The sequence below is a fragment of the Pseudophryne corroboree genome, chromosome 2, assembly GCF_028390025.1.
Source record: "Pseudophryne corroboree isolate aPseCor3 chromosome 2, aPseCor3.hap2, whole genome shotgun sequence".
Lineage (NCBI taxonomy): Eukaryota > Metazoa > Chordata > Amphibia > Anura > Myobatrachidae > Pseudophryne > Pseudophryne corroboree.
The window spans coordinates 666,788,940-666,807,631 of NC_086445.1; the positions used below are offsets into that span (position 1 = coordinate 666,788,940).

The 18,692-nt window shown below is 47.9% G+C and overlaps 1 protein-coding gene and 1 pseudogene across 4 annotated transcripts in view; one reads left to right on the forward strand and one right to left on the reverse strand.

The window, feature by feature from the left end:
* The window catches only part of TFEB (transcription factor EB), a 228,852-nt gene that overhangs the window by 24,404 nt on the left and 185,756 nt on the right, over positions 1 to 18,692 (reverse strand). The window lies entirely within an intron of this gene.
* LOC135052318 (5S ribosomal RNA) lies at positions 14 to 132 on the forward strand (annotated as a pseudogene).

Consider the following 18,692-nt stretch of genomic DNA (forward strand, 5'->3'; position numbering starts at 1 on the left):
GAGGGCACAAAATTATTACAGTCATACCACGCTGGAAATGCCCAAATACGCCTGATCATGGAAGCCAAGCAGCGTTGGGCCTGATCAGTACCAGCGAGGGGGACCACCTGGGAAGATCAGGTACTGTATGGAACAGGAATAAATGCCTAAGAAAGGAATATACTCCTCATTTACCCACATGTATTTGGTCACACTGAGCACGATATTTAAATAGAATTCACATAAGCACTGTCACTCACACCTCCATATCTCTGTAATCACATAAACGGTGTACTTCAGATATACACTATATGTCTTAATCTCATTATCCTATCATTTGTTCACTCCAATCTCTAAATTCTCTCAGCTCTATTCAATCATCTGTGCACTATAATGTTTACTGTATTTATACTAAGAAGTCTGCGTCACTAACAACACTGTTCTTAATATAGTCATCTCTTTGCTATTAAAGTTAATGGGTGCTTCTCAATAAGAATGATGTTATTCTGATACTTTCATTTATTATTTCTATGTGTGGAACCGTCGCCATGACACTGGAGAACACTGGAGAGTCATTTCCACACAATGGACTACTAAGAAATGGCCGCCGCACACTGAGACCCTATGGACATAATCCTGCTGAAAATGGCCGCCGCTATATGGACACACTGAACACTGCAGTCCACTCTATGTAATAGGAGCCCCTGAACCCTGCATGAACATACAGCTCGTGATCGCGCAAAATCGCCGCGGGCGCATGCGCAGAAGAAACCGGAAGCGTGGCGGAAATACCGCTACTCACAAGTTTTAAAGACTGTTCTCTGCACATTGGACTTGTAAACACTCGTTCCCAACTATTAACATCATGTGCAACGGAGGGTTGCACATTGGGCTGCAATCCACTGCTGTGTGTGCAGATTCATATATATAAGAATGTCTATTAACTAATTAGATCACATGACCTCTAATGATGTCACTACCCTTGTAAACACTCGTTCCCAACTATTAACATCATGTGCAAAGGAGGGTTGCACATTGGGCTGCAATCCACTGCTGTGTGTGCAGATTCATATATATAAGAATGTCTATTAACTAATTAGATCACATGACCTCTAATGATGTCACTACCCTTGTAAACACTCGTTCCCAACTATTAACATCATGTGCAACGGAGGGTTGCACATTGGGCTGCAATCCACTGCTGTGTGTGCAGATTCATATATATATAAGAATGTCTGTTAACTAATTAGATCACATGACCTCTAATGATGTCACTACCCTGCCACTAAGGGATATGGCTATAAATAGCTGCCAAGGTTCATTTTGTCCCTACCCTGTGAAGAAGTCTCATCAGACGAAACGCGTTGGGTGACCTGTACCTACCTCACTCGATAAGGATACTTTTAAATTTGCTCTTTTATCTGGTGCTTTTAGATCAGTTGTGTATTTTATTGTCCCAATTTTTATGTTTCTCCTTTATGTTTGAATTTTATGTTAATAAATAGCTTTTAATATTTTTAAACATACTGGCAATTTTACACTTTTTACGGACACCGAGGTCGCTACTCACCCTCATCCCCGCTTTTTCCTACATTGTCTTTAGGGTTTTACCATCCCTATATTCTTTGAGGGTAACAGCAGACGCCCCGTTAGCAGCATAGGGGAGTGTCTTAGTGATTAGCCTTTTAAACAACATATCTGTCTTATCGCACATGTGGCGCAATACTAATCAATAAGTCTACATTTATCTCCGGTATTAATTTTTTATTGCGGCCTGGTGCAAGGGTACAAACCTTCAGAATGTTGGGGAACACAGAACATACTAGTAGAAGGAATGTGTGGTGTAAAAAAATCTTTAATGAGAATATCACTGTAAACGAACCTACCCAACCATGTGATTTAGATGATCTATTCTGGGGAATAGAAAGACTCCTTACCAAGGAAGTTAAGACTTGGTGGGATATCAAGGGCCTGGAACACTATATATCAGTTGACAGGGTTCCAAGGGGTCTCAGATTACTCAAACAACCCACATTTGGCAAGCAGAAAGGAGCATTCATAGAAAAGTGGGACAAGATATTACATACCTGTTCTATAGACCTTATGAAACTCCTTGTCGATGAAAAGAAAAAATCCCTCTCATCCTTAGAGATGGAAATCAAGACTAAAGAAAAAGAACTAGAACCTTTCAAAGACAAGGAGGACTATAAAGTTAACGAAGGAGTACTGAATAAGAAGATGGAACGTATAGAGGACGAGGTAATTAAAGGAAAGGAAAAGAAATTTACAAGGGACAAAAAAAAACTACGAGCAAGGGAGAGTGAAGAATTGGAGCAGATTCAGAACAAATGACCACCAGAGGACGGACGGAGAAAATTGGAGGACTGCCACCACAAGGGCAAATAATACACAGAATAAAAGTAGAGATACTCCGACAAGCAATATCAAGACGTCTAATAGATTTACGGCACTACAGCGACATGGTTCAAATAGTGATCAGGATTTTTTATTCCAACGATCAGGCGCAAGACCAAAATATCCCACATGATACTCAGTGAAAGAGGACATACGACATGCATCACCCCTAAAAAGGAGGTTTACAGAAGAAGAGGATACCGAGGAGGTAGGAGGGAGGGAAAACACAAAAAGAACATTGCAACATCATTAACCGATCCAAGAGGGAGAGGCATTTCAATTTATCCCAACATAAACTAACAGAACTGGAAATATCCCTCCTAAGTAAAGGACTATCTTTTGCACCGACAGGGGGTCTTAATAAATTCGACGTTCATCGATCTGAACAAATTCGTTAGGAAACTTACATTAAAAAGACATTTTTTAAAGAAGGAGGATGCAATCATAACAAATTACGAGAGCCGTTCCAAATCAGGCCTGAAACCCATCTCTAAATATTATCCCCTTGAGTCCAAAGGAAGCAATATTAGTATGTTTTACGAATTAGTAAAGAAGGATCTGTGCGACATTGACCAAGGGAAGATAAAGGAGAAAAATATTACAAACAGGGAAAGTGAGGCCTTGAAAAATCTACAGAAAAATCAAGGAGTTATTGTGAAACAAGCTGATAAAGGGGGGGGGGGGGGTCTGGTCATCATGGATCGGGACAAATACATCCTAGAGGCAGAAAGATTGCTGTCAGACGGAGTATCGTACAAAAAATTAACAGGAGATCCAAAGGATGACTACGTTGAAGAATTAAGGACGCTCCTACTACAGGGTCTGAGAACAGGGACCATCAGTAAAGATGAGTATCAATTTCTAATGAGATCAGAACCCACTACCCCCATCTTTTACTTTCTACCCAAAATACACAAAAACTTGGAGAACCCGCCCGGAAGACCTATTGTGGCGGGTATAGATTCACTTACATCCAACCTCTCGGAATATGCTGATGTCTTTTTAAAACCATATGTGAAGGATCTTCCATCGTACCTTAAGGACACAATGTCAGTTTTAAACCTTTTAAAAGATATTGAATGGAAGGACTCATACATGTGGGTCACAATAGATGTACAATCCTTATACACATGTATTGAGCATGACAAGGGAGTAACGGCCTGTAAAGAATATCTGGACAAAGATGCTTCTCTAACAGACAACCATAAAGATTTTATATGTGACATTATGTATTTTATCCTTCATCATAATTATTTGAAGTTCTTGGATCAGTTTTATCTACAACGGTGTGGCACCGCTATGGGCACAATTTTTGCGCCCAGTTTCGCAAACCTTTTTATGGGCAGCTGGGAAAGAGTTTTTATTTATGATAATCAAGTTTTTACCAACAATATCATCTTTTACCGGAGATACATTGATGATATTTTAATTATCTGGGATGGCGATATGGAATGTTTTAATCAATTTTATAAGCATATCAACACCAATGTGATGAATTTAGCTTTTACCTTCAACGCAAATAGAGAACAAATTGAATTTCTAGACCTGGTCCTCACAGGAGAGAACGGGAAAGTTCCGACAAAAAATTTCATCAAACAAGTAGATACCAACAGTTACCTCCACTACAAGAGCAACCACCTCAAAAGTTGGTAGAATAATATTCCCTTCTCCCAATTCAGCAGAATAAAAAGGAACTGTAGCAAACCGGAGGACTGCCAGATTCAATTGGGAATGTACAGGGACAGATTCAAACAGAAGGAATATCCAGATACCATCCTGAAAGAAGCCAGGGCCAACAGCATGACCACTTTCCACGTGAGATATTTCAAATCCACAGTCTTAAGTGGTTCAAACCAATGTGATTTCAGGAACTCCAAAACCACATTGAGATCCCAAGGTGCCACTGGGTGCACAAAAGGAGGCTGAATATGCAGATCTCCTTTGACAAAAGTCTGAACTTCAGGCAGTGAAGCCAGTTCTTTCTGGAAGAAAATCGACAGGGCCGAAATCTGGACCTTAATGGACCCCAATTTGAGGCCCAACGTCACCCCTGCTTGCAGGAAATGCAGGAATCGACCCAGTTGAAATTCCTCCGTTGTGGCCTACCTGGCCTCAAACCAAGCAACATATTTCCGCCAAATGCGGTGATAATGTTTTGCGGTGACATCCTTCCTGGCTTTGATCAGGGTAGGGATGACTTCCTCCGGAATGCCCTTTTCCTTCAGGATCCGGTGTTCAACCGCCATGCCGTCAAACGTAGCCGTGGTAAGTCTTGGAACAGACAGGGCCCCTGCTGCAGCAGGTCTTGTCTGAGCGGCAGAGGCCAAGGGTCCTCTGAAAGCATCTCTTGAAGTTCCGGGTACCAAGCTCTTCTTGGCCAATCCGGAACCACGAGTATAGTTTTCACTCCTCGCCTTCATATTATTCTCAGTACCTTGGGAATGAGAGGCAGAGGAGGAAACACATAAACCGACTGGTACACCAACGGTGTTACTAGAGCGTCCACAGCGATCGCCTGAGGGTCCCTTGACCTGGCGCAATATCTTTTTAGCTTTTTGTTGAGGCGGGACGCCATCATGTCCACCTGTGGTCTTTCCCAACGGTTTACCAGCATTTGGAAGACTTCTGGATGAAGTCCCCATTCTCCCGGGTGGAGGTCGTCCCTGCTGAGGAAGTCTGCTTCCCAGTTGTCCACTCCCGGAATGAACACTGCTGTCAGTGCTAACACGATTTTCCGCCCATCGGGGAATCCTTGTGGCTTCTGCCAATGCCCTCCTGCTTCTTGTGCCGCCCTGTCTGTTCACATGGGCGACCGCCGTGATGTTGTCTGATTGGATCAGTACCGGCTGGTTCTGAAGCAGGGGCCTTGCTTGGCTTAGGGCATTGTAAATGGCCCTTAGCTCCAGAATATTTATGTGAAGCGAAATCTCCTGATTTGACCACAGTCCTTGGAAATTTCTTCCCTGTGTGACTGCACCCCAGCCCCGAAGGCTGGCATCCGTGGTCACCAGGACCCAGTCCTGTATTCTGAATCTGCGGCCCTCTAGTAGATGAGCCCTCTGCAGCCACCAGCAGCGACACCCTGGTCCCTGCCGACAGGGTTATCCGCTGTTGCATCTGGAGATGGGACCCGGACCATTAGTCCAACAGGTCCCACTGGAAAGTCCTTGCGTGGAACCTTCCGAATGGAATTGCTTCGTACGAAGCTACCATTTTTCCCAGGACTCGTGTGCATTGATGTACCGACACCTGTCCCGGTTTTAGGAGGTCTCTGACTAGAGATGACAACTCCTCGGCTTTTTCCACTGGAAGAAACACTTTTTCTGGTCTGTGTCCAGAATCATTCCCAGGAACAGAAGACGTGTCGTCGGGACCAGCTGTGACTTTGGAATATTGAGAATCCAGCCGTGCTGTTGCAGCACTTCCCGAGAAAGTGCTACCCCCACTACCAACTGTTCCTTGGACCTCGCCTTTATCAGGAGATCGTCCAAGTACGGGATAATTAAAAACTCCCTTCTTGCGAAGGAGTATCATCATGTCGGCCATTACCTTGGTAAAGACCCTCGGTGCCGTGGATAACCCAAACGGCAGCGTCTGGAACTGAGAGTGACAGTCCTGTACCACAAACCTGAGGTACTCCTGGTGAGGAGGGTAAATGGGGACATGCAGGTAAGCATCCTTGATGTCCAGAGAGACCCTGTAATACCCCTTGTCCAGGTTCGCAATAACCGCCCTGAGCGATTCCATCTTGAACCTGAATCTTTTGATATATGTGTTCAAGGATTTTAAATTTAATATGGGTCTCACCGAACCTTCCGGTTTCGGTACCACAAACATTGTGGAATAGTAACCCTTTCCTTGTTGAAGGAGGGGTACCTTGACAATCACTTGCAGTGAATACAGTTTTTAGATAACCACCACACTGCCTCCCTGGCAGAGGGAGTTGCCGGTAAGGCAGATTTTAGGAAACGGCGGGGGGGGAGACGTCTCGAATTCCAGCCTGTACCCCTGAGATACTGTTTGAAGAACCCCGGGATCCGCCTGTGAGAGAGCCCACTGTGCGCTGAAATTTTTGAGACGAGCCCCCACCGTACCCGGGTCCGCCTGAGCAGTCCCAGCGTCATGCTGTGGACTTACCGGACGCAGGGGAGGACTTCTGCTCTTGGGAACTAGCTGTGTGCTGCAGCTTTTTCTCTCTACCTTTTCCTCTTGGCAGAAAAGATGAGCCTCCAGCCCTCTTGCTTTTCTGGGGCCGAAAGGACTGTACCTGATAATACAGTGCTTTCTTTTGCTGTGGGGTAGCTTGTGGCAACCAGTTTGATTTCCCAGCAGTAGCTGTGGAAACGAGGTCTGAAAGACCATCCCCAAACAGTTCCACCCCTTTATAGGGCAAAACTTCCATGTGCCGTTTTGAATCGGCATCGCTTTTACATAGCGCTTATTTGTGATGCCAGCCGGCAAATATCCCTCTGTGCATCACGCATGTATAAGACAGTGTCTTTTATATGCTCTATTGTCAGCAAAATATTGTCCCTATCCATAGTATTATCCGACAGGGAATCTGACCACGCAGCTGCCGCACTGCACCTCCATGCCGAGGCAATAGCTGGTCTCAATATAATGCCCGTGTGTGTGTATATAGCTTTAAGGGTAGTTTCCTGCTTTCTATCAGCAGGTTCCTTTAGGACGGCCGTATCCGGAGACGGTAGTGCCACCTTTTTTAATAAGCATGTCAGCGCTTTATCTACCCTAGGGGGTATTTCCCAACGTGACCTATCCTCTGGCGGAAAAGGGTACGCTGCTTAGAAATTATCAATTTCTTATCGGGGGAAGTCCACGCTTCCTCACACACCTCATATTAATTTCTCAGATGCAGGAAAAACTACAGGTAGTTTTTTCTCACCAAACATAATACCCTTTTTTGTGGTACCTGGGGTATTATCAGAAATGTGTAATACATTTTTCATTGCCTCAATCATGTAACGGGTGGACCTATTGGAGGGTACACTAGTCTCATCGTCGTCGACACTGGAGTCGGTATCCGTGTCGACATCTGTGTCTGTCACCTGAGGTAGCGGGCGTTTTAAAGCCCCTGATGACATTTGAGACGCTGGAACAGGCACAAGCTGAGTAGCCGGCTGTCCTATGTCGTCAAACCTTTTGTGTAAGGAGTTGACACCTTCCATAAGTCCATCCACACAGGTGTCGACCCCGCAGGGGGTGACATCACATTCACAGGCATTTGCTCCGCCTCCACATCATTTTCCTCATCATACATGTCGACACAGCAGTACCGACACACAGCACACACACAGGGAATGCTCTGACAGAGGACAGGACCCCACAAAGCCCTTTGGGGAGACAGAGGGAGAGTATGCCAGCACACACCAGAGCGCTATATATCACAGGGATATCACCTATAGAGAGTGTTTTCCCTTATAGCTGCATTATTATAATATACTGCGCCTAATTTTTGTGCCCCCCTCTCTTTTTAACCCTTTCTGTATTGCAGGACTGCAGGGGAGAGCCAGGGAGCGATCCTTCCAGCTGAGCTGTGAGGGAAAATGGCGCCAGTGTGCTGAGGGAGATGGCTCCGCCCCTTTTTCGGTGGGCTTTCTCACGCTATTTTAATAATTCTGGCAGGGGTTAATATACACCTATATAACCCCTGGGGCTATATATGGTGTCAGTTTGCCAGCCAAGGTGCTATTTATTGCTGCTCAGGGCGCCCCCCCCTAGCGCCCTGCACCCATCAGTGACCGCAGTGTGTGGTGTGCATGAGGAGCAATGGAGCACAGCTGCAGTGCTGTGCGCTACCTTGGAGAAGACAGAAGTCTTCAGCCGCCGATTTTCCGGACCTTCTTGCTTCTGGCTCTGTAAGGGGGACGGCGGCGCGGCTCCGGAAACGGACGACGAGGTCGGGTCCTGTGTTCGATCCCTCTGGAGCTAATGGTGTCCAGTAGCCTAAGAAGCCCAAGCTACCACCACTTAGGTAGGTTCGCTTCTTCTCCCCTTAGTCCCTCGGTGCAGTGAGCCTGTTGCCAGCAGGTCTCACTGTAAAATAAAAAATCTAAACTATACTTTCTTTCTAGGAGCTCAGGAGAGCCCCTAGTGTGCATCCAGCTCGGCCGGGCACAGAAATCTAACTGAGGCTTGGAGGAGGGTCATAGGGGGAGGAGCCAGTGCACACCAGATAGTCCTAAATCTTTCTTTAGATGTGCCCAGTCTCCTGCGGAGCCGTCTATTCCCCATGGTCCTTACGGAGTTCCCAGCATCCACTAGGACGTCAGAGAAAGTAATATAGGGAACATGCCACGGTTTTTTTAACATCAGGTCACCTGCTGAGTCTGATATGGGGATTGGGTGTTCTCCAAATATTGTCTGTCTGGTCCTCTAATATGCAGGTATAATGTGCCAGAAATGCCAGGGGTCATGGCAAAATATGTGTGTTGTATAACTTGTCCCCATACAACATGAGCCGCTGAACTTTTACTCCAGGGAGAGCAGAGACTGGTGTTTGAGTCTTTATAATAAATTTACTGGAGCCATGGACCTGGAAGGCTTTAGTCAGTGTACAAGCCACAATCCCCATCCCCAGTCAGTTGTTCAGTCTGTAATTACTTCTGCTAAAAAGCTGATAATTGTGTACTGACCAGCTTGGAGAGCAGATAATAGTAGCGCCAGCTGCTGGGTAATGGGCTAGTTTTGTGTTGGTGCAATAAAGCCAGGATCTAAGCGTTTCGTCCTTCCTCTGAGGACTTGAAATAGTCCTTAGTGGATGGATAAAAATAGGAATTTGATACCTACCGGTAATTCCTTTTCTCCTAGTCCGTAGTGGATACTGGGGTCTTGTACTTTAGTACCATAAGTGTATAGATCGGGTCCACTGGAGCCTGGCACTTTAAAAACCTTTAGTGTGTGTATGTGTGTGCTGGCTTCTCCCCTCTATGCCCCTCCTACCAGACTCAGTCTATGAAAACTGTGCCCGAGCAGACGGACATAACATGAGAGAAGAAACATTACAACAGCGGTGAGGCAACAAGCCAACACACAACCATAAACGAAAGGAGGGCGCTAACCACAACAGAGGTTAGCAACACCAACCTAACCAGGATAGCACAGCTATCCCAACAACATTATGAGACCGCTACCTCGGTCCAACCAAATACTTACACAAGTAAGCAGGAACGAAGCACTGAGGCGGGCGCCCAGTATCCACTATGGACTAGGAGAAAACGAATTACCGGTAGGTATCAAATTCCTATTTTCTCTTATGTCCTAGTGGATACTGACTTTAGTACCATGGGGAAGTCCCAAAGCTCCCAAACGGGCGGGAGAGTGCTGATACCCCTGTAAAACTGCCTGACCAAACTGAAGGTCATCCTTGGCTAAGGTATTTAACCGATAGAATTTAACAAATGTGTTCGAACCATACAAAGTAGCAGCTCGGCACAACTGTAGGGCCGATACTCCCCAGGCAAGCTCGTCGAGTGGGTCTGAATAGACTTCGGCAAGGGAGAACCACTGAAGTATATGCCTGTTGAATGGTCAACCTGAGCCAGCGAGCAATAGATTGCTTAGAAGCCGGCCGACCGACCTTTGAGGCATCATAAAGAACAGCGAGTCAGATTTTCGATGACGGGCCGTCCTTTTGACATAAATCCTCAGGGCCCTGACCACATCCAAGGACTCAGGACCAACGGAAGCATCAGACAACACCGGAACCACAATAGGTTGATTCACATGAAAGGCTGACACCACTTTTGGCAAGAACTGAGGACGGGTCCTAAGTTCCGCTCTGTCTTCATGAAATATAAAATAAGGGCTCTTACAGGATAAGGACCCCAATTCAGAAACACATCTGGCAGACGCCAATGCCAATAACATCACCGTCTTCCCGGTGAGAAATTTTAACTGCACCCTATGTATGTAAGGGTTCAAACCAGTCCGATTGGGGAAAGGACAGAACCACACTGAGGTCCCACGTAGCTGTGGGAGGTACAAAGGGCAGTTGCAAATGAAGAACTCCTTTCAGGAAAGTTTGTACTTCAGGTAGCACGGCAAGTTGTTTCTGAAAGAAAATAGAGAGCGCAGAAATCTGAACTTTGATGGAGCCTAACCATAGGCCCATATCCACTCCCGCTTGCAGAAAAATTGGAAACCGACTAATTCTAAATTCCCGGGAGAAACCTTTCTACCCTCATACCAGGAAACATACTTTTTCTAGATACGAATGTTTCGACGTAACCATCTTCCTGGCCTGGACCATGGTGGATATAACCCTGGAGGGAAGAACTTTCCTAGTTCGAATTTCCCTCTCAACTTAAAAGCCGTCAAACGTAGCCGCTGTAAGTCTAGATAGATGAACTGACCTTGTTGAAGAAGATCTTCTCTGAGCGGTAGAGGCCAGGGATCCTCCAGAGCCATGGTTAGGAGGTCCGAGTACCACGCCCGTCAAGGCCAATCCGGGGCAATTAGAAATGCTTGAATGCTTTCCCTTCTTAGCCTTCTGAGAACCCTTGGAATTAGCGGTAGAGAAGGAAACAGGTACACAAACTGGTACGTCCAATGCATTGTCAGCGCATCCACTGTTACAGCCTGCGGATCCCTCGTTCTGGAACAGTAACGGAATAGCTTCTTGTTGAGACGAGAAGCCATCAGATCTATCTGCGGACAGCCACACCGGTGAATTAACTGTTGAAACACCTGGGGATGTAGGCCCCATTCCCCCGGAGGGAGGTCGTGCCTGCTGAGGAAGTCTGCTTCACAGTTGTCCACTCCTGGATTAAATATGGCTAAGATGGCCCTTGCGTTGGCCTCCGCCCATAGGATAATTTTTGACACCTCTCGCATCGCCGCTCAGCTTCTTGTTCCCCCTTGTCGGTTTATGTACGCCACCGCTGTGTTGTTCAACTCAACCTGGATCGCCTGATCCTTCAGGAGATGAGAAGCCTGCAGAAGAGCACTGTAAATTGCCCTGAGTTCCAGGATGTTTATCGGCAGAACAGATTCCTGTCTCGACCATATCCCCTGGAACTGGACTCCTTGGGTCACAGCCCCCCAACCCAGGAGGCTGGCATCCGTTGTTAGTAGAATCCACGAGTGGATATTGAAACTCCTGCCCTCTACCAGGTGAGGAACCTGTAACCACCATAAGAGAGAAAAGGAGATTTGTGGTAAGACTTACCATGGTTAAATCTCTTTCTGCGAGGTACACTGGATTCCACAGGGAATACATCGGGGGTGTAGAGTTGGATCTTGATCCGAGGCACCAACAGGCTAAAGCTTTTGACTGTTCACAGGAAGCACTGCACCGCCTCCTCTATATCCCCACCTCCAGGCACTGGAGCTCAGTTTTGTTAACCAGTCCAATGCAGTAGCAGGCAAAATAGAGACAGTAGATGTTAGCCAAATAAAACCATATTCTCACGACAGGAGTAGGTACCAGCGGCTAATTCCATACAAACCCAAAGAAGTTAAGTGCGTCAGGGTGGGCGCCCTGTGGAATCCAGTGTACCTCGCAGAAAGAGATTTAACCATGGTAAGTCTTACCATAAATCTCCTTTTCTGCAGCGGGTTACACTGGGAATCCACAGGGAATACATTGGGGATGTCCTAAAGCAGTTCCTCATGGGAGGGGATGCACTGTAGCGGGCAACAAGAATCCGGCGACCAAAGGAAGCATCTTGGGAGGCGGAAGTATCAAAGGCATAGAACTTTATGAATGTGTTCACTGAGGACCACGTAGCCGCCTTGCACAATTTATCCGGGGACGCGCCACGTCAGGCCGCCCAAGAATGTCCAACAGACCGAGTAGAATGGGCCTTAATAGCAGCAGGGGCTGGGATCCCCGCCTGTGCATAAGCTTGTGCAATCACCATTCTAATCCATCTGGCCACAGTTTGCTTGTTTGCAGGCCAGCCACGTTTGTGAAAACCAAAAAAGACAAAAAAAAGTCAGACCTCCTGATGGAGGCAGTCCTCTCCACATAGTTACGGAGAGCCCGTATTACATCCAAAGACCGCTCTTTGGAGGACAAACCAGAAGAGATAAAGGCTGAAACCACAATATCCTGATTAAGGTGGAAAGATGACACCACCTTAGGTAGATAACCAGGGCGAGTTCTAAGAACTGCACGGTCACAGTGAAAATTCAAAAAGGGTGAATGTCAGGACAAAGCACCTAAGTCCGACACCCTTCTAGCAGAGGCAATAGCCAACAGAAAAACGACCTTAAGCGTAAGACATTTAAGGTTCACAGACTCAAGAGGTTCAAATGGAGACTCTTGCAGGGCATTAAGAACTACAAACAGATCCCATGGAGCCATAGGAGGGACATAGGGAGGCTGAATCCGTAAAACACCCTGAGTGAAGGTATGAACGTCGGGAAGAGACGCAATTTTTCTCTGAAACCACACCGACAAGGCAGATATATGAAATTTGAGGGAGGCCAAGCGAAGGCCTAAAACCAGGCCTTGTTGCAGAAAAGCCAAAAGTCTGGCAGTGCTGAACTTGTATGCATCGTAATTCTTATTAGCACACCAGTTGAAGTAAGAATTCATATAATAAATCCGAGCCGAAGCTGGTTTACGGGCTGTCAACATAGTTTGAAAGACCGCCTCCGAGAATCCTTTGGCCCCCAGGAGTGAAGCTTCATGAGGCACGCCGTCAAAGCCAGTCTGGCAAGGTCCGGGTAAACACAAGGGCCCTGAATGAGGAGGTCTGGGCGTTGAGGAAGCAGAAGAGGACGCTCTATCGAGAGACCGTGCAGGTCTGAGAACCAATGCCGTCTGGGCCACGCTGGAGCGATTGTAAGTAGTATTCACCCTTCTTGCTTGAACTTCCGAATTACCCTGGGCAGGAGAGGCACCGGAGGGAACATGTATGGCAGCCAAAAGTTCCATGGAATCGCCAGTGCGTCCACGAACGCTGCTTGAGGATCCCTTGACCTTGCTCCGAAGACCGGAACCGTGTGATTGTGTGGAGACGCCATCAGGTCTACATCTGGTAGGCCCCATTTGTCCACTAGGAGTTGAAAGACTTCCGGATGAAGACTCCACTCTCCGGTGTGTACGTCCTGACGACTGAGGAAGGCCACTTCCCAGTTGAGGACCCCCAGAATGAGCACTGCGGATATGGCTGGCAGATGGAGTTCCGCCCATTGGAGGGTCTTTAACACTTCCATCATTGCCATGTGACTTTGAGTGCCGCCTTGATGATTTATGTACGCCACCGTGGTACATAAGGCCTGTACTGTACCAGAGGCAGGGCCAGTTTTAGCGCATTTAACACTGCCCACAACTCCAGAATATTTATCAGGAGGAGAGATTCCTCCTTGGTCCACCGACCCTGTAGAGAGTGTTGTTCTAACTGTAGAAGTCGGCCTCCCACCCATGCAGCAGGCTTGTCAGGTTTGGAAGCAGGCTGACGGGCGGCCCAAGAACGTTTAGGATTGGACTTAGAGGTTTTGGAAGCGCGAGCTTGTCTCAGGTACGCATGACCCTTTGCTTTACCTGGAGGCCGTAAGGAACTAAAGGTGGTACTCTTAGCCTTTGGAGCAGAAGGATTAGTACTTGGAAGACACGCAGTCTTGGCAGAAGCCAAGTCAGTCACAATTTTGTTAAGATCTTCCCCAAATAGTATATCTTCCTTAAAGGGGAGCACCTCCAAGGTCTTTTTAGAGTCCAGGTCCACTGACCAGGACCGCAACCACAGAATCCGGCGAGCCAGAATGGACGTAGTAGACGCTTTGGCAGCCATAACACCGGCATCAGAGGCCGTCTCTTGAATGTAATGGGAGGCTGTGGTAATATATGATAGACATTGTCTGGTACTATCAGGAAAATTAAGAGGTAGCCCTGCTTCAACTGCTTGAACCCATGATTCAATACCTTTTGCTGCCCAAGAGGCTGCCATAGTGGGACTATGTACAGCACCCGCAAGAGTGTAAACAGACTTCAAGTAGCCTTCCACATGCTTATCTGTAGGCTCCTTCAGAGAGGTAACGGTGGTGACAGGCAGAGTAGACGACACCACCAGACGGGCTACATGTGAGTCCACCGGTGGTGGGGTTTCCCACTTTTTACTTAACTCTGCCGAGATAGGATAACGAGCTAGCATCTTTTTAGACAAGGAAAAATGAGTTTTATGGTAAGAACTTACCCTTGTTAAAACTCTTTCTGCAAGGTATACTGGGCTCCACAAGTCTGGACAATGGGGTGTAGAGTAGGATCTTGATCCGAGGCACCAACAGGCTCAAAGCTTTGACTGTTACCAGAATGCACAGCGCCGCCTCCTATATCACCCCGCCTCCCAGCACAGGAGCTCAGTTTAGTTAACCAGCCCAATGCAGTAGCAGGAAAAGAGACGACAACGGTTAGTAGCCACATACACCACACTCTCACGACAAGAGAAGTGTCAGCGGCTAATGCCATATCAACCCAAAGAAGCTAAGTGCGTCAGGGTGGGCGCCTTGTGGAGCCCAGTGTACCTCGCAGAAAGAGTTTTAACAAGGGTAAGTTCTTACCATAAAACTCGTTTTCTGCTGCTGGGTACACTGGGCTCCACAAGTCTGGACAATGGGGATGTCCTAAAGCAGTTCCTTATGGGAGGGGACGCACTGTAGCGGGCACAAGAACCCGGCGTCCAAAGGAAGCATCCTGGGAAGCGGCAGTATCGAAGGCATAGAACCTTATGAACGTGTTCCCGGAGGACCACGTAGCCGCCTTGCACAATTGATCAAGGGTCGCACCACGTTGGGCCGCCCAAGAAGGTCCAACAGACTGAGTAGAATGGGTCGTAATATGAACAGGAGCTGACAAACCAGCCTTCACATAAGCATGCGCAATCACCATTTTAATCCACCTGGCCAGGGTCTGCTTGTGAGCAGGCCAGCCACGTTTGTGAAATCCAAACAAAACAAAGAGAGAATCAGACTTTCGAATAGAAGCAGTTCTCTTAACATAGATACAGACAGCCCGTACCACATCCAAAGACCGCTCTTTGGGAGACAAATCAGGAGAGACAAAAGCTGGAACCACAATCTCCTGATTAAGGTGGAACGAAGAAACCACCTTAGATAAATATCCGGGACGAGTCCTTAGAACCGCCCGGTCACGGTGAAAAATCAGATATGGGGAACTACAAGACAAGGCACCCAAATCCGACACTCTTCTAGCAGAGGCAATAGCCAGCAAGAACACCACCTTAAGGGAAAGCCACTTAAGGTCAGCTGAACCAAGAGGTTCAAATGGAGGCTCCTGCAACAACTCCAAAACCACCAACAAGTCCCAAGGAGCCACAGGCGGGACATAGGGAGGTTGGATACGCAACACACCCTGAGTGAAAGTATGAACATCAGGTAAAGTCGCAATTTTTCTCTGAAACCACACCGACAAAGCAGAAATATGAACCTTGAGGGAGGCCAGACGCAGGCCTAAATCTAGGCCCTGCTGTAGAAAAGCCAAAAGTTTGGCTGTACTAAACTTGGAAGCGTCATAGATACGCACCAAACAAAGTAGGAATGCCAGACCCGATGGTAAATCCGAGCAGAGGCCGGTTTCCGGGCCCGCAACATAGTTTTAATGATCTCTTCAGAAAAACCCTTAGCTCTTAAGACGGAAGCTTCAAGAACCACGCCATCAAAGACAGCCGGGCTAGGTCCTGGTAGACACAGGGGCCCTGAACGAGGAGGTCTGGGCGTTGTGGAAGTAGAATTGGACGCTCTGACGATAGGCCTTGCAGGTCTGAGAACCAGTGCCGTCTGGGCCACGCTGGAGCTATGAGAAGTAGATTTCCTTTTTCTTGCTTGAACTTCCGAATTACCCGGGGCAGGAGTGACACCGGAGGGAACACGTACGGCAACCAAAACCTCCACGGCACTGCCAGCGCATCCACGAATGCTACTTGAGGATCCCTTGTCCTTGCTCCGAAGACCGGAACCTTGTGATTGTGTCGAGACGCCATCAGATCCACATCTGGAAGACCCCACCTTTCCACGAGGAGTTGAAACACTTCTGGATGGAGGCCCCACTCGCCGGCATGCACGTCCTGATGACTGAGAAAGTCCGCTTCCCAATTCAGGACTCCCGGAATGAATATTGCCGATATTGCCGGTATATGGCGTTCTGCCCAACGTAGAATCCGTGAGGCTTCCTTCATTGCCAAACGGCTTCGAGTGTTGCCTTGATGATTTATGTAAGCCACTGTGGTGGCATTGTCCGACTGTACTTGAACAGGACGGTTCTGAATCAAATGCTGGGCTAGGTTAAACGCATTGAAGACTGCCCGCAATTCCAGAATGTTGATCGAGAGGAGAGATTCCTCCTTGGTCCACCGACCCTGCAAGGAGTGCTGCTCCAGCACCGCGCCCCTACCTCTTAGACTGGCATCTGTCGTCAACAGGACCCAGTTGGATATCCAGAAGGGACGGCCTCTGCACAATTGTCGGTCCTGGAGACACCAGTGCAGCGACAGACGGACCTCCGGAGTCAAAGAGATCATTTGAGACCTGATCCGGTGAGGCAGGCCGTCCCACTTGGCTAGAATCAACTTCTGGAGGGGGCGAGAATGGAATTGAGCATACTCCACCATGTCGAATGCTGATACCATGAGGCCCAGCACCTGCATTGCGGAATGTATCGACACTTGCGGACGAGAAAGGAAGCAACGAATCCTGTCCTGAAGTTTCAGGACTTTCTCCTGAGACAAGAACAACCTCTGGTTGTGAGTGTCCAACAGCGCTCCCAGATGCACCATGCTCTGAGCAGGGACCAGGGAGGATTTCTTCCAGTTGATGAGCCACCCGTGGGCTTGTAGAAACCGGACCGTCATATCCAGATGACGCAGGAGAAGATATGGGGAATTTGCCAGGATTAACAAGTTGTCCAGATATGGCAGTAACCTGACCCCTTGACGGCGGAGTACCACCGTCATCACTGCCATAACTTTGGTGAAGACTTGCGGAGCCGTTGTTAAACCAAAAGGTAACGCCCGAAACTGGTAATGGAGGTTACCAATAGCGAACCTCAGGTATTGTTGATGTGATGTGCTATAGGAATATGCAGGTAAGCATCCTGTATATCCAGGGAGACCATGTAGTTCCCAGGTTCCAAGGCCAGAACTATAGAGCAAAGGGTTTCCATACGGAACTTGGAAATCTTCACAAACTTGTTCAGTGCCTTGAGGTTGAGAATGGGCCGGGAGGACCCATTCGGTTTCGGGACTAGAAACAGCGGAGAATAGTACCCCCGGCCCCTATGAGCAAGAGGCACCTGTACTACGACTCCTGTATCCAGGAGGGTCTGTACCACCGAATGCAGAGTGTTTGCCTTTGTCTGGTCCGACGGGATCTGTCTGGCAAAATCGATGAGGGGGTCGGTTTTTGAAGGCTATGGCGTAACCTCGAATGACGACTTCCCGTACCCAGGCATCTGAAGTGGTCTTCAACCATTCCTGGGTATACCCTATAAGCCGGCACCCCACCCTGGGATCCCCCAGGGGGAGGCCCGCCCTGTCATGTGGCATGCTTATCGGTCTTGGCTGCTGGCTGACGGGCAGCCCAGGCTCTTTTGGGCTTCGGCTTACCAGGTTTGGAAGTGCGGGCCTGCTTATGGTATGCCTGACCTTTTGCTCTACCTGAAGGACAAAAGGGGCGAAAGGACGTGCCTTTGGCCTTCGACACAGAAGGAGCTGTATTAGGCAGACAGGCAGTTTTGGCAGTAGCCAAGTCAGCCACTATCTTATTTAAGTCCTTCCCAAACAGAATATCCCCCTTGAGAGGGAGTACCTCCAGGGCTTTTCTAGAGTCCAGATCCACAGACCAGGATCTCAGCCACAATATCCAGCGAGCCAGGACTGACGTAGTAGAGGCCTTGGCTGCTAGGATACCGGCATCAGAAGCCGCCTCTTTAATATAGCGAGAAGCTGTGACAATATATGACAAGCATTGTCTAGCATGGTCAGAGGAGATTTCTCAGGGCTGCTTGGAGCAGCCCCTCTGTTAAGTGCCTGCTTACTGCAGCACCAACTGACAAACTGAGCTCCTGTGCTGGGAGGCGGGGTGATATAGGAGGCGGCGCTGTGCATTCTGGGAACAGTCAAAGATTTGAGCTTGTTGGTGCCTCGGATCAAGATCCTACTCTACACCCCATTGTCCAGACTTGTGGAGCCCAGTGTACCCCGCAGCAGAAATATCTTTCCTAGAGACTCCCAGGATTTCTGACGTATGTCAATTAAATGGTTAGAATGTGGTAAAACTAATTTAGTAACCTTCTGACGTTTGAACTTATCAGGTTTCTT